General features: G+C 40.7%; 1 long non-coding RNA gene across 1 annotated transcript in view; it reads right to left on the bottom strand.

The window, feature by feature from the left end:
• Window positions 1-27,422, bottom strand: part of LOC141276619 (uncharacterized) — a 50,988-nt gene extending 23,566 nt beyond the window's left edge. Inside the window, exons 1-3 of the long non-coding RNA XR_012326516.1 lie at window positions 27,286-27,422; window positions 23,254-23,344; window positions 7,584-7,658 (exon numbers count right to left, since the gene is read on the bottom strand). This is a non-coding gene — a long non-coding RNA (uncharacterized lncRNA). The remainder of the gene's footprint in view (window positions 1-7,583; window positions 7,659-23,253; window positions 23,345-27,285) is intronic.
• Window positions 27,423-27,635: the final 213 nt, after the last annotated feature.

Raw genomic sequence — 27,635 nt, 5'->3', positions numbered from 1 at the left:
CCCCCAAACATTTTACAATTGGCAACAGTAAACCAAATGTTGAACCAAACCTTGGTAATGACCCTTCTGAAAATATATGCCTGCTTTATGGGGCACGGGGTTTGTTAAGGTCTTTATAAAAAATGTCTTTATAAGCTTTTAGAGGGTGAACATATTCCCCTTTTCCTTTTATTAAAAAAACAATGAAAGGCAATGAATGCTGCTTACAAAAAAACAAAAACAAAAAAACCCTGCAAAAATTAACAAAGGTAAAAGTTCACAACCCAGCTTCAACTACCCAACTCAGAGGAAACCACTGTTAAAATTTGCTGCATTCAAGCCCCCTAGCACAGGGAGATCAGCTCGGTGCTTTGTGACCACCTAGAGGGGTGGGCTAGGGAGGGTGGGAGGGAGGGAGACGCAAGAGGGAAGAGATATGGAAACATATGTATATGTATAACTGATTCACTTTGTTATAAAGCAGAAACTAACACACCATTGTAAAGCAGTTATACTCCAATAAAGATGTAAAAAAAAAAATTGCTGCATTCAGATTTTTTAAAAAACGGAAATAGCATATTTGTGTAGATATATTCACTTTTACAATCCAGGAAATATACTATCCTATTGCTGTTCATCTTGGTGTTTTCTACAACCCAGGAAATATACTACCCTATTGCTGTTCATCTTGGTGTTTTCATGCAACTATAAAACACAGAAATATTCTTATAGCTCTAAACTCATTATTTTATTGAATGGGTATGCTGTCATTTTTTAAAAATTACTCTCCTGATAGACATATAGGTACTTTATAAATCCTGTTGTCTCTACCTGCAGGTATATCCAGTTCTGGACATTTCTCTCTACCTCCACTTCTTCTATCCTGGTCTAAGCTGCCATTCTGTCTCTGCTGGATGTTTACAATGGCCTCTGACTGGTCGCTCAGCTGTGGCCCTTGCCTCCAAGCAGTCTAGTCCCCACTCAGCAGCCAGAGTGATCTGATTAAAACACAAGTCAGACATGCACCCCAATGTTCACAGCTGCACTATTTACAGTAGCCAGGACATGGAAGCAACCTCAATGTCCATCAGCAGAGGAATGGATAAAGATGTGGTACCTACATACAATGGAATATTACTCAGCCATAAAAAGGAACAAAACCGGATCATTTGTAGAGACGTGGATGGACCTAGAGAGTGTCATACAGAGTGAAGGTAAGCCAGAAAGAGAACAACAAATACCGTATATTAACGCATATATGTGGAATCTAGAAAAATGGTATAGATGACCTTATACGCAAAGCAGAAACAGAGACACAGAGGTAGTGAACAAATGTATGGATACCAAGGAGGAAAAGGGTGGTGTGGGAGGAATTGGGGGATTGGGATTGACACATATACACTATTGAGTCTATGTATAAAATAGACAACTGAGGGGAACATACTGTATAGTGCAGGGAATTCTACTTAATGCAGTGTGGTGTCCTAAATGGGAGGGAAATCCAAAAGGGACGGGATGTGTGTACATGTATGGCTGATTCATTCTGCTGTGCAGTAGAAGCTAACATAATATTGTAAAGCAACTATACTCCAATAAAAATTTTAAAAAATAAATAAATAAAAATAAAACACAAGTCAGATCATGTCACTCCTCCACTCAGAACCATCCCCTTCTCTCCTATGTCACTCAAATAAAAGCCAAGGTCATCCCAATGGCCAACCAGTCCCTGTGCTCTCTGTTCCCGCTGCCACACCTGTCACTTCTCTGACCTCACTCACCTCTGTTCCAGCCACCCAGGCCTCTCCGCTGTTCCTTGAACATGCCAGGCACTGTCCTACCTCAGGGACTTTGCACTTGCTGTCTCCTCTGCCTCGATCACTCTGCCCCGAGATGTCCACCTGAGCCCCTTCCTCACCTCCTTCTGGTCTTTACTCAAATCTCAATCCTCAGGAAGGCCTTTCCTGCAACCACATTTGAAATTACACATACACCCCCCGCAAATCTCCCATTCCCTTCTCATAATTTAATATTATCTATTTTAATTATGTGTTCTGCTTATCATCTTTCCCAACAGGAACATAAGGTCTATGAGGAAAAAAAAAACAATTTAAATACATGTTTATAGCTGATCCCGGAAGTCTTGAACGTAGCAAATACTCAAAAAATATGTATGGAATGAACAAATGAGTTACAAATAATGAAGTGGATGTCTTTATGGTTTACCCTACTATATTTGGGGAAAAAAAGTCTGTAGAATAGATTCTTAGAAAAGGAACTACTAGGGGACTTCCCTGGTGCTCCAGTGGTTAGGGGCTCCATACTTCCACTGCAGGGGGCACGGCTTTGATCCCTGGTCAGCGAACTAAGATCCCGCAAGCCGTGCAGTGTGGCCAAAAGAAAAAAGAAAAAAAGAAAAGGAACTACTCCTTCAATGGGCAGACATATATATGTTTATAGAATATGAAGTCTCCAAGGAATCAATATCAGAGAGATCTAAAGTATTTAAAGACAGAATGAACAGGAGAAATATCTTTGGTCTTAGGAAATGTCAAGAATGCTCGTTGAGGTGGGCCCCACGCTGTCCCCTGCATCAGGCAATCATATCAGATGATGCAGCAGAGTTCCTGTCAAGGTGTGGACATGATGAGGTTAACAACTGGAGTCATTTCTGGTGTTTGGCTTCCCTGCATTCACCCATCGTCAGATGACTGGGCCAAAGGATAAGCCAGAAAAATCAAATGGTAAAAAAGGGTAGCGATGAAGGAAACCGAGGTCTGCATTGCCCTGAGTCCAGGGCTGTCCCGGCCCAGTGGCGCTGTGATCGCTGACCCTTAAGCATCCAGGAAGGTTCCAGCAGAAAGTCCTCACGGCTGCGGGGAAGGCCGTGCTCATCAGCTACTGTTTGCATCCCAGTCCTGTCAAGCCAGGAAAAAGCACCCCACCCACCACACCATCCATTGCAAACTAGACTCGGTGTTGACTCCAGAGCCACACAATGAAACATCATCGGGAGGAGTTCAACTCGAAGGCAATTCCAATGTCAAACTTGCCAAATGCCACTGTATCTGACAGTGTAATTGCACGGTGAAGGCTGCTTCCGGTCTGTGACACAGATACTCACACACACATACCCACAGGGGACACACATGCACACACTATGGTCTTGCCCTAATTTTGCTAGGCAGCCTATAGATCTGTTTCCCTCTCAAGGCCTTTTCTAGCGAATCCCTGAAGAAAGCTACAATAATAACATCCCGGCAACGTGAACAGAGCAGATGGGTTTCTCATGACGACCTGTCTTCTCTGAGAATTAGTTCTTGGTGAAAACATCGATACACTTTTTACTGTTTTTGCCTGGGCAATTCTCCCAAAGTGATATGTGCCGTTTATGTTATTTGAATAATCGAATGCATGCACTGGTGACCTGAGAACCCATTCTTGTGATGTCGGCAAAGAGGGGAAAATGCAATGAAAGGGCCAAATCGTCTCAAAATGCAGATTACGGAAGAGCTTTCTCGATGCAGCAGGCATGTGTTGTGTCCTAATATATGTCAGACACTCTTCTAGGACTAGGTTACCAAGTGGGCTTTGGAATTCAACCCAATTTGGCTACCCACTACTTGTGAGAATTTACTTCAGTTCCTTCTGACAGTGTTTTCTCATTTCTAAATGTTCTCATCTTTAAATATCTCCCCCTTCCACACAGTTTTTGGAAGGATTATTCCAATTATAATCAGCTCTCACTTACTGGATGCTTGTTTGTTGGTCACCGTGCTGGGTGTTTTCGAGGATTTATCCTTTTGTATTCTCACAATAATCCCCTTAGCAGATACTATGACTGTTCCCATTTGAAATAAAGCATGAAATGCAGAAAGAAAAATACACTCTGCCTAGACTCACACAGCCAGTAGGTGTTGCAGCGCCAGACCCTAAGTTCCTCATTTTGCGCAGTACGTAAAACAGTGCCCGTACTTAGTAAATAATAACTATTATTATTATCATTACCCAGAATTAATGTTCTCTGCCTACCTCACAGGGTTGTTTTACCATCTAATGAAAAAGTTCTGCATAACTGCAATGAGCTCTTCTTCTTTTTAGTGAAATAAAAATAAGCCTAATTAGCATCTTTGGCACCAATCAGTGCACTGGAATTTTTGAAAATGACTCACTGAAAACATTCCAAAGCAGGGTATTCGCTCGAAGCATTTTCATCAGACTGCCAATTCTCTGACATGAGCCCGCAGCCTGGCAAACGCGTTCCGGGAAGAGTAACAGGTGTAGGGCTCCCCGAAATGATCCTGTTACCCAGTTCTCACTGCCAAACTGGCCACTTGACTTAACTCTTCTTCAGACTCCGAAAATAATTTTATAAATCCCTTATCATCAAGAATGGTTAACTCTGAACGAGTCTGAAACAAGTCACGTTTTTTTGTGTGTTTTTTTTTTGCGGTACGCAGGCCTCTCACTGCTGTGGCCTCTCCCGTTGCGGAGCACAGGCTCCAGACGTGCAGGCTAAGCGGCCATGGCTCACGGGCCCAGCTGCTCCGCGGCATGTGGGATCCTCCCGGACCGGGGCACGAACCCGTGTCCCCTGCATTGGCAGGCAGACTCTCAACCGCTGCGCCACCAGGGAAGCCCAGTCACATATTTTTAAAACTGAAAACCCAAAGCGGGCTTTCTCCATTTCGGCTCTAGGGACTATTCTTCCTTGTGGGCCGTCCTGTGCACTGCAGGAGGTTCAGCAGCATCCTTGACCTTTACCTCCTAAAAGCCGGTAGCGCACCCGGCCACCCCCAAAGCCACAGCTGTGACACCCAGAAATGACTCCAAATAATTGTTGAGTGTTCCTGGGGGGGGAGGGGAAGAGGACACAACTGTCCCTGGTTAAGAACCATTGACCCAAAGCAACACCTTGATATAACTATTTATAAGGCATTCTGTGAGATAACGCTACGGACTATCGCCATGCTGGTGGGCGTGAGGGCGGCAGGCAGTGATTTACTGACAACGTAATATGGAGCCACATTTTCATTTTGCACTCAATGCCTGTACTTACAATTTTTATACAAAATTTACATTGCAGAGCATCCTGCTACATACTACTCTACCGGGGATTGATCCAATTTGAACCCATTTGATACACAGTTTATAGTCATAATATTAATATTTACTGAACGCTTACATGCCAGGTACTATGCAAAGGTATTTCACACACACTGTCTTCATCAATCATTGCATGAGATCTTTTGCAGCTCTCACCGTCTCCACTGTGGAGATGAGGAGAGTCAGGCTTAGAAGAACTCAGTAACTTGCACAGATGAGACAGAGCCGACCCTGGGCTTACCTCTCAAGGCTCTCTGACTCCAAGGCCACTGTTAACTCTCATGCTATACTACTGAGTCACAGCGTAACGTAGCCATGACACACAACTCCGTACGTAAATACACGGGTCAAGTGTTCAGAGCTGAAGCAACCTCTTTGAACATATCTATTTGATCCTTAAACACACAGCTACTGAGCACTTACTATGTGTCAACCGTTCTAGGCACTGGAAGTGCACAGGTAGGCAATACGGAGCAGGTTTAACACCATCACTCAGATTTGCTTTTTTCCGTCATCTACCTTGTCTACATTGCACCCCAACTCTGTCTCAATTTTGTGAAGCTCAAATTATTCCCGTAAGTGCAAAGATAAGACTGTATCTTACCGTAATACCCATCACCAATAGGATTCTGAAAATGTGCATATTATCATTTAATATAATGAGTGTACAAGACACTAAAGAAAATCTTGCCCAAGTCACATCATGTAAACCTTAGAACACGGTCCTCTTGGACCTGAAGTGCAAGCTTTGAGCAATCGGTTTGACTCTCCTCCCCGAGAGTTTTTTTTTCCTGTTCTATCTCCAACTTCAGCTTTGGATGGAAACATCACTGCACTTCTAAATGCTGGTGGATGTATAGAACGTTTTTTGCCTGAGATTCACTTGGACACAGAAGTCTGGAGAAAACCAGAACACTTCATACATAAAAAAACAGGACTTCAATCTTCTTCAGGCAAAACTCCTGTGAGGTCAGTGGTAGGCTGGGAACAAAGGGTTAAACTGTGGGTTACAAATGTCAATGGCATAGAATGAGACTGACTCAGTTCTGTGCTTGGCATGCCGGTAATTAAATGAGTTTCAGTGTGTCCATCCAGTGGCAAGACTTCCAAGAAATAAGAAATAGAGAAAAGGAGAGAAAGAGGGAGCAGGGACGGAACGATGGAGGGAGGGAAGGAGTATGGGAGGGGGAAGAAAAAGAATTAGAGAGAGACAGAGACAAAGAGACAGAGAGACCAAGAAAGAAGGAGGGGGGGTGGTGAGGGGAGGGGAGAGGGAGGAGACGGGGGAGAAGAGAGCACACTTGCTCTCTATCCAAATTCCCTGGAAATATGGTTAACAGATTGCTAGCACACAAAAGAAGAAGTCAGCTAGCTGGCTGGAAAAAGCTTTGTCAACAGATTCAAACCTGCTTAGGGCCTCTGAGGTGGTGAAAGAGGGGAAACGATGCCCTAGCCATATTTGGAGAAAATGTGTATTTGCATATTTATTGCTACAGGAATTAAAATTTCTTTTTATGCTATTTCCTAACATTTACAGACCGAGCATAAGTGTGAACAGTGGGGAGGCAATTTGTTTCTCCCTCACAGACTGCAATTCAATTTGGGGGAAAAAAAAAAAAGTCCAGCTTTCAAGAGCAACCAGATTAAATTCATAGTTCACCATGGCTGCTCTGGGCAAGTTGGATTGTTTGCTGCGATCACTTCCTGTACCGCTTGACAAGCGGATGGTAAATGAGCTAAGTCATCACTTTGTCTGAATAGCCCTGACCCCAAGATAACGTGTCCATTGGTCAAAAGAGTTAGAAAACTCTGCCTATGATTTTCCTCTGGAAAGTCACAATGAATGCTTGTATGTTAAAGGCTCTGAGAAGTCCTGCAATAAAGACAGTACTTTGAATGTTGTTAATCAAAAATTTCCCAATCCTGCTTGAACACAAAACACTTTCCTGATGACTCATTTTATTACATCTTACGGCAGGGGTATACTCTAGAAACATTTTAGGAAACTGTGGGTTATATGATTTGCTGTGGCTTCAGATCACAACTTCAGATCACAACTTCAGATCACAACTATTGTATTCATATGAACCAAATCCTCTAGACTGATTAAACAAACACATCATTAAGCTGCTTTAAATGTATTATAGAGTATTTGCCATCATGAGTAGAAATGAGTGAGTCATGTAAATATGTTAGTTGTCAATAACAGTAGTTACAGGTTATTGCGTACTCTCTACGCACAGGGAATAGGCACATCAAACACCTCAACAGAGCCCAACAATCACAGTAAGAAATCGTTATTTTTTCTCCTGTTTTCTAGATGAAGAAACCAAGGCTCTGAGAAATTGAGTCACTTGCCTGCAGCCACATAGCTAGCGTGTGGCAGATTCCAGATTTGAATTCAAGTCTCAGTTTAAGTCCTTGCTCACAGCGATCTTGCCTCTGTCTCCTCTGCCTGGCATAGTCATTCAAAAAGAAGGCAGGAATGGAAGGGAACTTACCTTTCTTGAATGCTTGACACACTCTCAGCCAGAAGGTCTGCACACAGCACTTCTCAGTGGATACATCTTTCACACCTGGAATGACAACAGATTTTACAAGGATACACACAGGTCAGCAGGATTCCGGTAGCTCATATTCTTTCTATGGCATTATAAAATCTCAACCCAAGTCGCTTTTGAGGAATGTGATTAAAATACAGACCCAACCTTCAACACTTTAATTTTCTATTTTCATTAGGTAAAAATAAAATAGCGATTCCATAACCACCCCTCATCAACGTAATATACCATCAGAGTTAATAGAATAACTACATGTACCTTTGAACAACTTAATTCTAAACTTTAAGAAATTTGTTTCTAAAATTTGTATTATAACTATATTGTATTAACTGGGTCTGTAAATACATCGATGAAAGGAAAAGACTCTAAAAGTCTACCTTTTTTTTTTCCCACTGATGAGGGTGTCAGATAGGTTTTTCAACTGCCTGAGGAATAAAGTAAGACTTGACCAACACAGCGAGCACTGCATTGAAAAAGGAAACCAGTTTTATAGTAAGAAGCAAAACCTAGAGAAGGGGCTCATTCAAGTGAAAAGAAAGCTTTCCAGGCAAAATGGAATGAAATTTATTTTGCATTATGACTCTAGGCACCTATTAATCACGTATCATCTTGGATGCCATACAAGAGAACTATACATCTGCCTCTTGGGAGATTATAATATGTGAAAGATCTTCCTAGAGAACAGTGCCAGTGGTCAAATAATTTTTATACTGTCGACTAAACAAATCAATTACCATCCAAGAGAAATCTCGTGCTGTTTTTGCTTCTTAGGATGCCCTTCTGGCAAAAGCATATTGAGTCCACTTTGCAGTGAGCAGCTCTTCTCTGCTGCAGAGAGTATGAGAGAAATAGCAAAATCCTGCCTTCCCTGAATAAGGATGGGTCTATGACCCAACATAAGCTTATTAGATACTTTTTCCTTTGAGCATGGAAGCTTGAAGGAAATTATTCCCAAAAAAAAAGAAGAGCAAATGTGGGTTGACGAACTTCACTGGTGGCATCCTAAAGAAACAGCTCACCAATTCTGACCACGATTCCCCTAGCCCCATAAACTTTCTTAACTCCTGGTCCTTTTCAAAACCTGATTCTACAACTTTCCCTTGGAACCTGTTAGATTCCTTATTTTCTTTGGATGAATTATTTTTCTGCTTACAACTATAAGATACACTTTCTGTTGCTTGCAACCAAAGAGCCATAACGTACGTAGTTCCAGATCAGGAACTTCCTAACAGTGTAATAATGAACTGGACAAAAGAACAGAGACTGAAATAAAACAAAGATGATCCCATAGCCATTCTAATAAACATCACAGCCTTCCCACAATTAAACAAGAAGGTCAGGAAATCAACATTCAGATCGAACAAGGAGGAATTAGGTCATGAGTTTGTTCTATCTTCCTAGCTCTGCAGCTATCAGGGTCTCTCTTATCCCTTTCAGATCCCTTCACATGTGACAAAATTCCAGGGAGGGAATGTGTTGAAAGAAAGAAGAGGGATAAATGAAGGTAAGGGAGGACTCTGAGTCCTCACTTTTAACATTTTCACTTTTTGCTCTTTAAATAGAAGTACACATAATAAAAAAAAATGAGAAGAGAAACCTTTGCAATGACAGGTAAAGCCTGCCTCTCTATTCAATTACTCCTTGTATTTCGCTAGGGTTGCCACGACAAAGTATCACAGACTACGTGGCTTAAACACCACGTATTTATTTTCTCACAGCTCTGGAGAAACCAGAAGTCTGAGATTCAGGTTGATTTCTTCTGAGGGCCATGAGAGAAGGACCTGTTTCAGGCCTCTCTCCTTGGCTTGCAGACGGTCCTCTTCTTGCCTTCATATTGTCCTCTTTGTATGTTTCTTTGTCCAAATTTCCTCTTCTTACAAGGACACCAGTCATGCTGGATTAGGGTCCACTTGAATGACCTCATTTTAGTTTAATTACCCCTGCAAAGACCCTCCCCCGCTTCCCGGGCTTCCCTGGTGGCGCAGTGGTTGAGAGTCCGCCTGCCGATGCAGGGGACACGGGTTCGTGCCCCGGTCCGGGAAGATCCCACATGCCGCGGAGCGACTGGGCCCGTGAGCCACGGCCGCTGAGCCTGCGCGTCCAGAGCCTGTGCTCCTCAACGGGAGAGGCCACAGCAGTGAGAGGCCCGCATACCGCAAAAAAAAAAAAAAGACCCCCCTCCCATCTCCAAACATAGCTGCATACTGAGGTGCGGAGGGTGGAGGGGAATTGGGGCTTCAACGTGTGAATTTGGGTAAGGGACACAATTCAGCCCGTAACACTCCCGTTGCCCATCGCCTACCCACGTCCTCTAAAGGTCGCCACTATTCAGCAGGTTTTTGCCTTTCCATTTAGAAGTTGTATATATGTGCCCACAAACATATATACGTATGTGATTTTGAAAAAACATACAAATAAGACCATACTATACACATTTTATACACCTCTGTTTTTTCACTCAAAGCTCCATTTTGGAGATGTTTTTTCATCTGAGCACATGCAGACCCATGCTATTCTTTTTGAAGGTTTAGTCTACTTTTTGACTCCACCCTTGAGATTAGAACTGTGAAAAGGTCTTGATCCAGCGCAATCCCTCTTATTTTTTCTGTTGGAAAAGGAATGTAGCAGTGACGATCCTTTGAAACCAAGTTAACGGGAGATCACTCTAGCAACCTAAGCAAAAGACTCACTGACTCACTCCTCTCGGGAGGCTGGACTCCTTGTAGAGGACTTTGCAACAACTGAGGAAGCTCTGAAGGATCAGGAAGCAGAACCTGCTGTTATGACGCTCGTAGAAGGTACCGTTTGATCCGGGAGCTGCTGCAGAAATGAATGAACTCAGCCATGCACTTTTCAATATAACACAGTAACGCTGCCACACGTGGCAACTGCGCACTGAAATGTGGCTTGTTTGAAAAGAGCTGTAAGTGTACCATACATACCAGACTTCAAAGAATTAGCGCCAGAAAAATAAAACACTTTGTGAATAATTTTTATAATAATTACATGTTGAAATGATGATATTTGGAATATAATGGGTCAAATAAAATATATAATTAAAATTCATTTAACCTGTTTCTTTTAACTTATTTTTAGTAACTATTAGACAATTTTCAATTATACGTGTAGCTTGCACGTATATTCTCTTGGCCCATGTGCATTAACCATTTCTTCTTTCCTTGCTGAAAAGCCAAAACCCTGGTATGAAGAGTCCAATTGGCCAAGCTTAGGTCACGTGCCTGGTCTCCTGGCAGCACCAATGTGGACCTGGCTTCCAGGTTTACTGCCCCGGCAGGACTGCACATACCTGGGAGAAGGAATGCCTGCAGGGAAATTGAGGTGGTCAGAAAGAAGAAACTGATGCTGGGTGACAAAACACACTAAACACCCAATAGAAGCGATTAATGCCTGGCACATACTAGGCAATTAAAATGTAACTGTTGAAATGAATGACTAAATGATTGAGTGAACACACATGGCACAGTTGTGATTACTCTCTCCTCTCACTGTGACCTTCTTCATCTGGTCCCCACTTCCATCCTGGACCCAGAAGAAGGCACACTTCAAGTTATAAATAACTCCATATTGTTGCTTTCATAAATGACATATTTAGTGCTCTTTATCTGAGTTATTTTGTGGAGAAGTATACTAATCACTATCATGACTCATTCGTTTTGTTCATCAATTCAAGTTTTACTGAGTTAGTCACAAGTCAATTCTGAGACGTCTTCTTTATCTACACTCATGCCATTAGTGATCTCATCCAGTCTCACAGCTTTAAATACCATGTATCATATGATACTCAGATTTAAATACTATATATATATCAATAACTTCCAAATTCCTGTGAGAGTTCAGAACTCTCTCTCAAATTTTAGACTCTGCCAAATATCCAGCTGCCTACTTGGCACCTCTGCTTGGATGACTAAAGACATCTCAAACTCATCTTGTCCAAAATGGAAATGAAACACTTCCTCATCTCAGGAAACGGTAGCTCCATCCTTCCATGGCTCAGGTCAAAACCCTGGAGCTATCCCTGTCTCCTTTCTGTCAGAGTCCACACATAATTTGCAGGAAATTCTGCTGGCTCTACGTTCACCATCTCCGGCACCCAACCTGGTCCAAACACCCTCATTTCTCCAGGATTGCTGCAATAGCTTCCTAGTCGGTCTTTCTGCTTCAGCCTTTACCTACTAACAATGTACTGATATCTTCAAACAGCTTCCAGGGGATTCCTTTTTTCAAGTTTTATTAAACTATAATTGGCATATAACGGTGTATTAGTTGTGGGTATACAGCTTATGTATATATTGGAAAATGATTAGCATAAGTTTAGTTAACATCCATTACCTCACTCAGTTACCACTTTTTTCCTTTCGATGAGAACTTTTAAGAGCTACTCTCTTAACAAATATACAATATATTGTTAACTACAGTCACCATGCTGTACATTATACATCTGAAGAACTTATTTACCTTATGACTGGAAGTTTGTACCTTGTGACCACCTGCATCCATTCCCCACCCCCAAACCCCCGCCTCTGGCAACCACCAATCTGCTCTCTGTTTCTATGCGTTCAGTTTTCTATACTCCACATATAAATGAGATCATACGGTACTGGTCTTTCTCTGTCTGATTTATGTCACTTAGCATAGTACCCTCAAAGTCCATCCATGTTGTTGCAAATGTCAGGATTCCCTTCTTTTCCATGTATCACATCTTCTTTATCCACTCATCCATCCATGGACACTTAGGTTGTTTCCACGTTTTAGCTATTGTAAATAATGCTGCGATGAACAGGAGGTTGCAGGCATCTTTTTGAGAGAGTTCCTTTTAAATCATAAGTGATGTCATGTCATTTCTCCATTTAAAACCCTCCAAGGCACCCTGTTTCCCTCAAAGTAAAATCCGAAGCCCTGGCAATGGCCTTCCGTGTCCTCAAGGATCCAGGACCACCCGCCCATCAGCTCTCGGCTTCCCTCTCCTTCTCTCCTGTTCGCTCACACCTCTACAGCCCTCCTGGCCTCCTTGCTGACCCTCAACCATGCCAGGCACACGCCCACCTCCATGTCCTTGCACTGGATCTTCCTTCTCCCTGGAATTCTATTCATCCAGGTAGGTATGTCTATTGTTCATCCCCTTCAAGTCACTGATCAAATACCGCCTTCTCCGGGTGACCCTAACTACCATGTTCATTTCTTTACATTTTAGAAAAACAGTCGTTGACATGGAGAATTTTCATGACAAGTGAAAGGAAGTGATAATGCTGTGTATTCATCAAGAATCTATCGTTGTTTAAAGTACCAACATATATGTGTGTATGCATCGTCAAATAAAGGTCCACACGATACATATTAAAATAGCAGGGATTATTCCCAGGGGACCTCATTCCTCACCTCAGCACTCATCCCTGATCGCATCTAGCCTGCTTTGCTTTTCTTCTTCCTATTGCACTTTTCACTTTCAAATACATGATTTTACTTAAAATAACATACTGATTTACTTATCTATTTTATTTATTGTTTTTGCCTGGCTTATCCTACTCCCATTTAAGTTCCATAAAGAAAGAGACTTTTCCCCCTATTCTAAGTGTCTACAGAAATGCCTGGCACATAGTAGGTATTCACTAATTACTTGTTGGATAATGAATGAATAAATGAATGACTCTAAAGGACAGACCAAGAATCGTCCCTCAAGGAATCTGCAATCTAAACATTTGTCTTCTTAGAATTGATCCTCTTATGAAAATTACCTTTTGCTAATCATGAATGTCCACTCTTATCTCTGGTGAAGTGTACCTTACTCATCACAAGAAAGAAACCGGTCAAGGTCATTTGAAGGAGAGAATAAGAAATATATATTTATAATAAATATAAATATATATTTATTTTACCAAAAGGAGATCTGTTGGCTGTTCTCAACCCCTTCCTTATTTTCAAGAGCCAAGTTAAAGTACCTGATCTCCGTAGAAACTAGATAATGACCTAGAGTGTTATCATGGCTACACTGCTAGATCTCTAACATGGAGAAAATGCGTTTGCATTTCATGATGCCGAATACTCAGCCATTTCGTGACCTTACCATCTGTTAGCATCTGTGAAATATTTCAAACGACCAAATAGCATTAAAATCACCTAAAAGAGTTTCTTGATTAGTGATAAACTTTTACAATTCAATTTAAAAAGTTTATAGCCCTTAACGCTGCAAGGACTGCCATTTTCCAAAGCACCATCCTGCTCTTTATCACTGGGATCTGACAGCAGCTCTGACCTTTTCTAACATCTTTACTGAAAGGAGAAGATGTGAAAAACATAATAAATGACCAAGGCTTTATTGATATTATAACCTGTAACTGTTAAAACAGGTTATGATAATTAGATCATGGGAAGTGATGCCTTATTACATAATGATCTGTTCCCCGTAGGTTGGTTTCTTTTGCTGACAAAACATCTTTTATGAGTTTTAAAACTTGCAAAGCCAATAAAATTGTGCAGGAACAAGCTGGATTGCATTCTGCTCAACACATCATCATCAGAATTGTCAGCCCAGTTCAAATACTAGACCTGGTAGAGTTGTTGCTGATGTCGGTACAGAAGAGCACAGCTGGAGCTTTAGCTCCCTGAGTACTCCTGGGGGCGGGGCTCCCTCTAGGGGGAAAAAAAAATCTATGATGCCAAATAAGGTTCATCTTCTACAGACAGTGATAAAGGGAGTACCAGCCTAAGGATTTGTCCAAGGACAACTTTATTCATTCAAAATCAAGAATCATAACTAATGGAGGAAATAGAGGGAGTTTCCCCTACTCCTCCCAAGTCACAGCAAATCTAATTGGTATCAACACCACTCCTTGGTATTGACAAGCTTGGTTCTTTTTATACATCTGAGAACTAATGCCAAGAATGAGGGAAAAGGTAACAGACAGCTCAACTATCCACTGCCTCTAAATCTTTCCTGCTCTATACACATTCTCTAATCCCCATACATCTCTTTCTATTCCTTACAGCCCCTGAGACATGACTCAGACGAAAGAACTACTTTGGAAAATTTAACCATTAAGATATTAGGTTTCACCGTTTAATTACTACACCTTGTAATAAGTATTGATACCAGGTAAGAGAAATGCTTCCTTCTTTTTTATTCTTTCTCCAATGGTTTTAGATCGTTTTTTTCATTCTTCCAAACACATTTTATACTACATGTTTTAGGTTCACTGAAAAATCCTGTTCAGTGAGATTCCAAGTAAAACATCAATTAATAGATTAATTCGGGGGAATTAGCGCCCTTACAACACTGAGCTTTCTCATATACAAACATGGTCTACCTCCACTGAATTCAGGTGAATAGAGCTATTAAATATCTCACTATATCTAACAACTAAATTCTGTTATCACAGATTATAACAGATAGAATTCAGAAACATGTACTATACAATGCACCAATAAAGTCAATACAGGAATTGTCAAAGGAAGCTTTGCTGCACAGAGATCTTACTATGCTGATACGTTTGGCGGGCTCCGAGTTGTAACAATTTAACTCCACCTGTGAGAGTAGCATGGACATATATACACATATAAAATAGTTGGCTGGTGGGAAGCAGCAGCATAGCACAGGGAGAGCAGCTCAGTGCTCTGTGACCACCTAGAGGGGTGGGATAGGGAGGGTGGGAGGGAGGCTCAAGAGGGAGGGGATATGGGGACATGTGTATGCATATGGCTGATTCGCTCTGCTGTGCAACAGAAACTAACACAGTATTGTGAAGCAATTCTACTCCAATAAAGATCTATTTAAAAAAAAAAGTTTTTTAGACAAGATGTCCAGATTTCTTTGGCAGTGAACATATGTATAAATATAAATAAGTACAGTGCTTGGCCACTGCTACTTTAAAATACAATAAAATGTGTGGCTAAGGGATGATGGTTTTATTAAATTAATTTGAAAATGACTCTAGATTCTACAAATGGCAAGGTTCTCTGTGGGAATGCAAAGTCATTCTTGTTATTTTTCTGAGAAGATAATTGTAAATTCATTTGTTAATCTTATTGGCAACTGAGAACATACTTTTTTTTTTTTAAACCAGCCTGTTTATCTCTTGGAGCAGTGAATGTTTTGACTCTGTGGTGAAGGGCAATTTACATACGGCACCTCCAGAAAAAGTTTATTGGAGCAAATAATCTCTGAAATAGATCTCCAATTCCAGAATCTCATAGAAGTTGAGATTTATATCTGTAGTTCAGTAAGCAATGGCATTTTCATTTGTTTATTAGCCTTGTTCACCAAAAGGAAGAAAATACAAACTTTAATATTGGGATGATCTACATTTTTTTAATAAACAAAAAAATCTAAAGCCATAATACCACCAAATATAAAAAATGCAAGATAAAGCAATGAATAAATTTACAGCTATATTCCTGGATTTGTATTTTTAAATTGTATTATGTAACATCATAAAAATCAGTAATACAAATACCCTGGTTTGAAAACTAACTTTCCTTATGCTTTTCTGAATTTTACAAAAACAATGCTAGCTGCTGTATTACAAATGATGACTGACAAATTATAGATAGAAAGATGCATAAATATACAGAGAGAAGAAAAAAGAAAGGAGAGAGGAGAGAGGAATAAATAATTAACAAGGTTTGGGAAATATCTTATAAAAACTGGTTGGAGTAGTGGATCTATTTCTTTAAAAACTGCTGACGGGGGCTTCCCTGGTGGCGCAGTGGTTGAGAGTCCACCTGCCGATGCAGGGGACACAGGTTCGTGCCCCGGTCCAGGAAGATCCCACATGCCGCGGAGAGGCTGGGCCCGTGAGCCATGGCCGCTGAGCCTGCGCGTCCGGAGCCTGTGCTCCGCAACGGGAGAGGCCACAACAGTGAGAGACCCGCGTACCACAAAAAAAAAAAAAAAAAAAAAAAAAAAAAAAATACTCCTGACAGCTATAGGAACTTAAAAAAAAAAATGGTCCTGCTGGAACCTTTAGTAGGAAAAGAAGTCAGGTGTAGATACGAACACGAGCCATAAGACCCATCATTTACAGCACAGGCTCTTTCCCCAGAACACAGAACAGGTCCCGTGGTGTGCTGGAGCTGGTCTTTTCTCTATCTTAAGAACAGTGACTTCCACTGATTTCTGGGTTGTACATATTTGCATTTACATTTTTGGAATACATTAATCTTTTGTCTCCTTCCGCCCCCTCCTAAATCATGCATGAGGGTGCTGAGAGGACAGGGCTCTTAAAGGGTTTTTCTCCATCCAATGTCTTCACCCCACACCCTTGAGGAAGTTACTCATCAACCGCATCGGAGGAAAGGATTTATGAGTGACTTTTTCACCCCATGAAACCAACATCTGTATTTGAAACCTTGACATTAATAAATACTTTATTTCACGCTTCCCAGATCACTCCTTTCTTTGCTCACTAGGATTATTTAGATAACGTTTATTTCCTCAATTATATTGCCAGCGCCTTTGAATGCGGCAATTACGGATTCGTTTTTTCTCTCTCCCCTCAGCACGGTCCCTTGTATTGATTGTAGGGACGCAAGCGGCAATTTATTAAATCAACCCCTCCTACCCATGAGCATATTTTGCTGCAGATACTCGACCTACAATTACGAATGAGAGGCGCCCAAATTTGCCAAACTGATTTCCACTATAATACCTTCACTCTGGTTCCCTGTGCTCAGAAGAATCGTCCCTCCATATGGTCCAGTGGGTCTTTCCATCACACATGAGGTCTCCGCTCCAAAGTCATCTCCTTAAAAAGGTCCTCCCGGGGCTTCCCTAGTGGTCCAGTGACTAGGGCTCCACACTCCCGATGCAGGGGGCCCGAGTTCAATCCCTGGTTGGGGAACTAGATCCCACAAGCCACAGCTAAAGATTCTGCATGCTGCAACTGAGACCCGGCACAGACAAATAAATAAATAAGTAAATTTTTAAGTCTTCCCTAACCCCCTCATCTCCTAACCCCATACCCAGAGGTGCTCCCCCAAGCCCTGCCCCAGGCCTACCCTATCCCTTAAAGCTATTTCACTTTCCTCCCCCCTATTCATTACTGCCTGAAATTCTGTGATTTACTTATTGGCACACTTGTGTTGCTGCCCTCCCCCACCACTGTTAAGGAAAGCTCTAGGAGGTCAGGGATTTAATCTGCTCATTCACCTGGGGCACAGCAGGTAAGCACTGAACACTGGCTGTATAAAGGCTGGGGACTCACGTCACTGCAGGTTTTATTTAGCTGGTCTCTCTCAACAGGTTGTGAGCCTGAGAGCAACACCCATGCACTGCTTCCCGTCCTATGTCAGCCACAAACCTCAGGGCTTTACACGTTTACATGCAAGTTTTTCAATCTTCACGACAATCCCATGAGGTACAAATTGTTAGTCACATATCATAGATGAGGAAACTCAGACCAACAGGAGAGAGACAGCTCCTTAGAAGCAATGCCGGAATTAGAAGTCCACCCACTGGCTCTATACCATTCTTCACATTAACAATTCCACTTCTTCGGAAAAGCTCACTCCCTCCTCTAAGACCAATTCCCTAAGAGAAATACCAAAATAATTTTGAACAAACCTACCATTGTTCAAATAAGCAGGACGAACTACATAAGGGGTGAGTCCCGATGCAAAATGAAAATATAGGGTTCCTTTTATTAAAAAAAGTATTAAAAATTTGACAGTGGTCACAAGAGAGCATTAAACTAAGCACTGAGTAATGTACCAGGCCCTTCTGAGCAGGGGCCCTGCGTGGTAGCCCAAGTCACACTCCCAAGAAGACAGCCCTGGAGATAGGAGTATTTCCTTTCATGGTGGCTCATTTGGAAGGGATGATGCTCTTATTAGTTCCGGAATCTCCATCAAAAATTAAGCAAGTGTCTCTTATAACACTCTGCACCGTATTTCTCCTTTAGTCCTATGGCCACGTTGGCAAAACTTAGCAGCCATTTCAGACGTACCGTTTTCACGGTAATTAGGCGCCTTCAAATTCCACTTGGCCTCCGGTTTGTAAGAGGAAGCAGGGAAGTTTGATTATGGGTTCCTCAGGCCTGAACAGGTGTCAACATAATTTTTCCAAACCAGGAGGTAAAGCTTTCAGACAAGCCAACTCTCTCAGCGCCTGTGCTAACGCTCTTGGCTGTTGGGATGATCTCTGCCCGAGGACACGGAGGCGACGGGCCCTTGGCACTGAAATGAGGGATGTGAGCACGTGGATTTCTCTCTCTCTCCAGTGTTTCTCTTTCGCGTGTCTGAGGCTCACCAGAGTGCCATCCTCAGGCCCCCTTCCTGGAATTTTCTGCCGTGTCCCCGTGCAGAGGCTCGGATGCGTTGGCTGTCATCTAGAGGCGGTGGGCACCCACTCTACCAGTCCAAACTCCATCTCTAAGTTTTGAACATCTCTACCTGAATGTCCCTGGGGAACCTGAAAACAGGAATGTATAGCCAGCTCTCTCCTAACCTCCGTACACGATAGGTCCTGGAGAGATGTCTGTGGAATAAAACCGAAACCCAAAACGCCCACCTCCACTGATTTTCCCACTCATTCGTTCAAAATAAATTTGTCAGACTCTATGTGACACTGTCGTGGGTTGAACAGGGGCCTCCCGCAAAGACATGCCCTCAAAACCCGTAAATGGGACGCTCTTTGGGAAAAGGGTCTTTGAAGATGTAATTAGGTTAAAGATCTCAAGATGAGATCATCCTGGATCAGGGTGGGCGCCACGTCCAGTGACAGGTGTCCTCGTAAGAGGCAGAAAAGAAAATGATACGCAGGGATCCAGGGAAGGAGGCCACGTGAAGAGGAAGGCAAAGACTGCAGTGACGTGGCCACAAGCCATGGAGTGCCTGTCAAGAGACATCGAAAGCTGGACGGGGCCAGGGAAGATTCTCTAGAGTTTAAGGAGAGAACATGGCCCTGCGGACATCCTAATTTCAGACTTGTGGCCTCCAGAACGGTGAGAGGATACATTTTTGCTGTTTTCAACCACCGAGTTTGCAGTAATGTGTCTTGACAACCCTCTGAAACGAATACAGCCACGCTCTCTTAGGATGAGGCCAACAGTAAAATAAATAAGCAGATAAATATATCATAATCAATATAACGCCTGGTCGTACTCATGGCTGTGAATAGCGTTGCCAAATAAAATTCAGGGCACCAGTTAAATGTGAATGTCAGATAAACAACAAATAATTTTTAGTCAGAGCATGCCCCAAGTATGATGGTACATACTTTGACTAAAAAATGATTTTTTGTCTTTAGCTGAAATGCAAAGTTAGCTAGGTATCTCGTATTTCTATTTGCTAAATCTATCAAACCTAGTTAGAAAGAAAGATAGGGCAGGGGGGCCAAGTTCTGGGCAGGCCTGAATGGGTGGTTATGGAAGGCCTCTCTGATGAGGGATGTTTGAACAGAGAACTGGATGAAATAAAAGGGTGAGTCATGTAGCCATCAGGGCAATAGTGTTCCAGGCCCAGGAAACAGGAAGGGCAAAAGCATGAGATGGGAATATGCTGGTCATTTTTAGCTTTATTCAGTGATTCTGACAGCAAGATAGCAAATCTCATTCTCTCCTGAAATCCAAAATGTTCCTAGACTTAAAAACACGAAATCTGTGTTAAAGTATTCAGCAAGCTATTGATCTCAGCTTTTAATGAGCTGGACTTAGATTATTTAGATGTCAAGCAAGTCTGGTATCCAGGTTTTATGGTCCTCTTAAATAACCACAGGCAGTCCAGCAAGTAATAAAATAAAGCAAGGCAGCATACAGTTGCCACAGGAGGGCACGTGGACATATAATTAAAGCAGAGCCCAATTTTTATGTGCCTTTCTCTGCAACAGATTCGTCAACAAGAGCTTAAGCTACTTCACTGACTTTTAAATTGCTGGAGCTCCTGGCATCCATTCAGAAAGGGAGGTTTTATTTACCTTTTAAAGTTTTTTTTTTCCCCAATTACAAAAATGCATGCACATCCACACAAACACTTGCATGGGAATGTTCACAGCAGCATCATTCACATGAGCCAAAAAGTGGAAACTTCAAATGTAAAGTTGCTGCATTTAGTAAGTAAAAACACAAGATGTTTGGTTACTTTCACATTTCAGATAAACAAGGAAACATTTTTTTAGCATAAGTATATCCATTTAGCATAAGTATATCCATTATTTGTCCATTACTTGGGACAAATAAAATTGGGCATTCTTTAATCTGGCAACCCTACCCAAATGTCCATTAACTAGGGACTGGATAAACAAAATGTACTAGATCCAAACGATGGAATACTCTTTGGCCGTAAAAAGGAATAAAGTACTGATATGTGGTCCATCAATGTGGATGAACCTCAAAAACATGCTAAGTGATAGAAGCCAGACACAAAAGACCATATATTGTGTGATTTCATTTATATGAAATATCCAGGAAAGGCAAATCTATAGAGAAAGAAAGTAGATTAGGGGCTGCTTGGGGCAGAGGGTGGGAATGCGGATTAACTGTGATTGGGCCCGACGCTTTTTGGTGGGATGATGCCACGTCTTAGAACCAGATTGTGGAAGTAGTTGCACAGTGTGGAAAATTTACTAAACATTTTTTAATTGTACACTTCGATGGTTGAGTTTTATGGCAAATTATATCTCGGTAACACTCACTGCAGCAAGTCAAATAGCTCAGACACATGTAAAAACATTAAATGCGTCCGTCTCCTTCCTCCTTGAGGTAACCAATGTTATTACACAGTTTGGTGTCTTTCCTTCCACACATCTTTTTTTTAGATTATACAAACAAAAGCAAATATTTTTGCACATCTTAGAGACATTACTCTGCAATTTACACTTGCCATTTACCATATCAGGGACATACCTTAAGGTGAATCTATAGAGATCTATGTCATTCTTTTAAATACTTGCATAATATTCCATATAAAGATATCTTACTGTTTATTCAAACATCTTTTCATTTATTGATGAAGATTCAGATTTTCTCTTCCCCTCCCTTCCCTCCCTTCCCTCCCTCCAAACATTAGAGGCACCAGTCAGTTTCCAAGACCACCAATTATGATGGGTATAACTACAAAGAAAATTATTACAAATGCATATGGGCTGTTACTACTACGTCATCTCCGAGCAATGTTCCAGGCTGGCTTAGTTCAGCACGAATTAGTAGGCTTAGGCCGTACGCACTATCCCAGCTCAGGCACCAAATAGTAAGTATAAAGTACCGATATCTTTGTGGTTGGTTGAGAATAATCAGCGGTTTATGAACATAGGTAAAATGGATGAGTAAGCACTCCCTCCCTTCCCTTCCTTCCTCCCTCCCTTCCTTCTTTCCTCCCTCCCTTCCTTCCTCCCCTCCTTCCTTCCTTCCCCTTTTTGCCCCTTCAAATTCTGCTTCAATAAACATTCGTGAACATATATTAAAGAGAGTCACTTAAAATTAGCACAAGGTTTCAGGATAACTAAAGAATATCAAGATACCAAAGCATCATTAAAGGTCAAAAATTTTACCTCATGTTGATATTGTGCTCTTAATTTAGACTTCACATCAAATGGTGAAAAGGTTATATTATGCATCCACTATCACAAACATTTGTCCTTTACTTTAAACACACTAATATGCATTTGTGTCCTAGATACTAGACAAGGCATATTTCTCAAATATAACAGGCACATTGAGATTCAAGTTCTAAAATACAATGTCAGTGGGCTGTGGGATTCTAATTCTTTCATCAACAGCTAGATACAGAGATAAGTAGAAGATTAAAAAGTACGGAATCATTGATCATATCTCTGAGCACATACGTAAACACCTGGGGGAAAGCTAATGAATTATGAATGATGACAGAATTTATTATCAACTAGGCAATTTATGTGCATCATTATGTCATTTAAATACATAAGAGGTACATACTACTGTTGTATCCATTTTCCCAATAAGGGAACTGAGTCTTGGGGTTCAACATCACATACACAATGAACTCAGGATTGGAACACAGGCTCCAAACATCAAGGTCTTAGTGACTATTCACTACTGCTCACGGAAGAAATATTTTGGCTAAATATTTCGAACAGTCTGCTCTGCCCATGGATGCAATGGGAATCTTGGGACACCAGGTTAAAATAGAACATCATTCCTATCCTCAAGGAGCAGAACCAGTGAGAAAAACAGGCACGTAAACAGAAAACCACAGCCACTGTGGTAAGGCAATGGGGGGTACCGGGTACTCAGAGTAGGGCTGCCCTAACCTGAATCACGAAAGCCTCTTAAGGCGACTCTTGAGTTGTACTCAAAGAGCCTAGCCATGTGCAACAGGAGGAAGGAGGACGGCATTCCAGGCAGAGGAAGCCACATGAGAAAAGGCTCGGAAGCCAGAAATATGCTGAAGAGCAAGACGAATAACAGCTAGATGATCTCCTGGAGGGTAAACCATGAAGCGAGAAGAGACAGGAGATTAGTGAATCACTGGGGATGCTTTCAGCTGCAAGTAAGAGAACACTCTAAATAAGGAGCATACGCGGTAGGGCATTTATTATTTCACTGAACAAGAAGTCTGGAGGGAGGGCAGCTCCAGGAATGGTTAATTGGGAGTTCCAAAACTATCTTTAGAGCCTGTTTCTTACCATCCTCAGGATATTGGTTCTCAGGCCTTGGAGTTCCAGGTCTCGAGATGGCTGCCACAGTTTCTGGCATTTCTTCCTTTCGTAGATATATCTAAAGGAAAATAAGAAAACTTCTCTAAATTGACGAGAACCACCCAAGTAGACTAACCCTTGTGTCTTTTGTGTAGAATGGGGTCACACGCTACTGCCTAAAACCAGTCATTCAGCAAAAGGAGTGAGACCATCATATTACAACTGGTTTAGACCAATCAAGCTTCCCTCAGCTTCCCCTAATGGGCTTGGCTAATTGGTGAAGGGAAAAACGGGGTTCTGTGACCAAGGAAGAAGGTGGGGAATAGCTCTGCCACAATGAACTTAGAGAAATAACCAAGAACTAAAAATAAGGACCTAGACATTACCTTATAGCTCAGTTTTCCCAAATGTCAGTCACGTGAACACTGTCTTCACAGCTTTTTGCTATATTCATACATTACTAAATTTCATATTTATCTCCATTAGAACTTTTGCTATATCTCAAACTATCTGTAATATTGTTTACTTGATATTTCTTTTAAATTACCACATTTTATACATAATAGATTTGAAAAGAAAATTTTATTTCACTCTCCAAAGGAAAGCTCATGTATAACCTGCCATAAATCTAAGGCAAACATATATATTTTTATTTATACCATAAATAATTTATATTATTAATTTATATTGATAATTATTTATATAAGATATTTATATTTATTATATTAATTATATTACTATAGTAAGATAAATATATAATGACTATAATATATATTTTAATAGATGGTATAATACAAAATGTGATATATATATAAATAGTGATAATCTCTAAGACAACTTAGTAGAGCCTATAAATGTACATAGCCAATCTATTATAGCTTTGGGTGCTTTATTCCTTCTGTGAAAATGCCTCTAGAATAATGGGTTCTGCTTTATCCCCAGGGCATGAAAAAATATTAATAACTAGTAGAGAGGCCAAGGCATAAAATATGCATCATCTTCATTCCCCTTTAATATCGGATTTAAATCTTAATCAAGGAAGTAAAGGGGTTCCTTAGTTGTTGATCTGGTCCTTTCAGACAAAAGGAAAATGTTGTGAATGGTTTAATTCCACAGAAGCTTCTCCCCTATATTTATCTACCACCACAGGGTGGAGAATTAATTTAATATCTCTAGTCTTGAGCTTTCTGAAGATTCTGAGCCCTACGGCCACCATCATCTTGCAATATATTTTGACCTCTATATTTTCCGATACCTCAAGCTCAACAGGTTCAAAACCAAGTGAATAATTATCACTGCAAAATAGCCCTTCATTTCCTGCTGATATGACTTCTCAATCAATAACAACAATTAGGATACCACTAGACTGTGTGTAATAATAACATGTAATTACCTATTCTGTGCAAGATTCTGTAATAAATGTTTGACACTCACTGTCTCAGTTAACCATGACAGACTCACTGTGGAACATACCGTCTCATAGAACACTGACACTTAGAAAAACCTGTAGAAAAGAAACTCATCGTACCGAGACCATATACATTGTAAGTAGTAAAAATATGTGACTCAAAGCCTGAATCTAATGGAGTTCGTCTTTTTTTTTTTAGCTTTCATTTCTGTTTGGGGAATATTCCTACCTTATGATTCAGAGCTTTCTTTTCATTATAGAAATGGAAAATGCCAAATACGTTCTTTCCAAGATTCTGTTGCAACTAAGACATCCTCGGACACATGTTCTAAGCTCTGACTTAGACAGATCCACCCCAGACTTTGAATCAAAATAGGCGTATAAGGAAGGTGTTAGTAACACAAGGAAGGCAAGTAAGCTAAAGAGTAGTAGTTACATCCATTCTCCAAGGGCCACCAACAGGTTGTTTTAGCAGCAGCATCCCAGGGCCACCAGAGGTGACACTGACGGTATAAACTATGGTATCCCTACCCAAGCAACTATGAGAGCTATGTCTCCAAAGGACTAGTCTGGGGCATTGTTTTTGGCTGCATAATCTCCAAGCTTGTTTATTTGTCTCCTCTAGGGAAACTGTAAGCTACCCACTATCTCCTAATAAACCCTTCTCTGTTAAAACAAATAAGTGATGATTTCCGTTGCTTGCAACTAAAAACCCTGAGCGATAAAAGCTTTTAATATTTGTTCCAGATCATTTGAGCGGGTACCTCTATTAACTTCCCCCTATCTTCTAACATCTATTTAAAATGTAAGTCCCTGGTGGTCCAGTGAAAGGACTCGGTGCTTTAACTGCCGGGGCCTGGGTTCGATCCCTGGTCGGGGAACTAAGATTCCCCAAGCTGCGCGGCACAGCCAAATAAAAAAATAAAATAAAATGTATTTTTGTAGAAAAAGAAACAGAAATGGTAAATATTTAGGTCGATATAACAGACTATTCTTTTCCTCTCAGGCTCTCTAAAATACATTTGAATGATGAGAGCAAAAACGGTAACGCTGTCTGATAAGAGTTTTCAGTGTATGTAAATGTTATGCACAAGGCAACTTAACGTAAACGTGTATGGTTTCTGTATTTCATGTGAGGTGGTAAAAATTGATTCTAAGTAGACTGTTGAAAGTTATATGCATACATATATATTGCAATTCATAGATCAACCACTAAAAAATTACAAAGAATTTTGTCCAGACTTGGGCTTTGCTGATTAGGTTTTATTTTACCTGATAATTTACTATATATATATATATATATATATATATATATATATATATATATATACACACACACACACACACACACACACTCATTGTATATATGATATACTATATATATACTATATATATATACTATATATATGTCATATATATATATACTATATATATAGTATATATATATATATGCACCAAAACTTTCTTGTTGTATGTGCTACAAGGGGAAAAAATGTATGCTCCTTAACATTCAAATATTTCTTTTCTCAGCAGCTGGTTGAAGGAATTAAGCCATCTGCTATTTGGGGAAAAAAGTGAAAATCACTGCAAGTAGTTTTCAGTGGTTGGTGATGAATTCATCCTTATTAGCACACATTTTCTTGCCTCTCTTACTAATGTTTCTGATAACACACAGAAATAGTCACTGAATCATGATACATAATCATTTTAAAACACAAGTATGACTCAAATCAAAACAAGTGCCAAGTTGTTGATATCTACCTCCTATGCCTACCTTCTGAATCCGAGCTAATTGAACCGTTTGAGGTATGGTTTGTGCCCGACGAGAAAATACAAAATCAAAACAATGGATGACATCATGGATAGCCTAAAATAACTAAATCAGGAGGCTTGTCTATCAAACAACTTCCACACTCATAAAGTAATTATTGCATATGAGAGGACTTTGGGATAGAACAGATACGATCGCTAGAATTAGACTGCAAGAGTTCACATAGGAAAAACATTATTCCCTTAGTTTGACACTTGAAAACTTATCTGATATACAGTTTGGCAATATGTTCCCAAAGCTGTAAAAATGAGCAAACCCTTTCAATTTTATTTTACCCAGCAGGTCTAAAGAAATGGGCAATTTTCTTACTATGTGTCTAGCACTATGTGATGGATGTGGTGGGAAACAAGACAGACAAGGTCCCTCCATACTTAGTTCTTATGAGAATCTAACATCCAACACTTTATCCTCAGGAAACTCTATGAATATTTATCTCAAGTATTTAGTGATGAGAAGATACATGACTGCAGTATATTTAATGATGAAAATCTGAGGAAAACCTAATAATCCAAAACCATAATAGGAGACTGATAAATAAAATAAGAGAACTGAAATTAAAAATAACATTACAGAAGAATATTAAATAACATACAAATACGATTTAAATATCTTAACCAAAATAAATAAGCTACAAAACAATATACCCTATAGAATATAATCTCATTCTCAGTTTTAAAATCTGTATGTATGGATGATTTCCTGTGGCTGCCGTAACATTCGATAAATTACTACAAACTGGGTAAAACAACTGGCTTAAAACAACAGAAATGTATTCTCTCACAGTTCTGGAGGCCAGAAGTATGAAGTCAGGTGTCAGCAAGGCTGTTTTCCTCTGGAGGCTCTGAGGGAGAATCAGTTGCTTCTGTCCTGGCTTCTGGGGGTTGCCTTGGCAATCCTTGGTGCTCCGTGGTTTGTAGATGCATCAGTCCAGTCTCTGGCTTCATCTTCACACAGTATTCTCTCTGTGTGCCTTCTCTTACTCTTATAAGGACATCACATGCATGGAACTTGGGGCTGATCTTCATCAGCATGACCTCATCTTAAGTAATGAAGTCCTCTGCAAAGACTACGTCCAAATAAGGTCACATTCTGAGGTTCCAGTGGACGTGAATTTGGGGGCAACACTATTCA

This window comes from Tursiops truncatus, chromosome 15 (genome assembly GCF_011762595.2).
Source record: "Tursiops truncatus isolate mTurTru1 chromosome 15, mTurTru1.mat.Y, whole genome shotgun sequence".
Classification (NCBI taxonomy): domain Eukaryota; kingdom Metazoa; phylum Chordata; class Mammalia; order Artiodactyla; family Delphinidae; genus Tursiops; species Tursiops truncatus.
The sequence above is the reverse complement of the archived record's forward strand: the minus strand, read 5'-3'. Positions and strand labels throughout refer to the sequence as shown.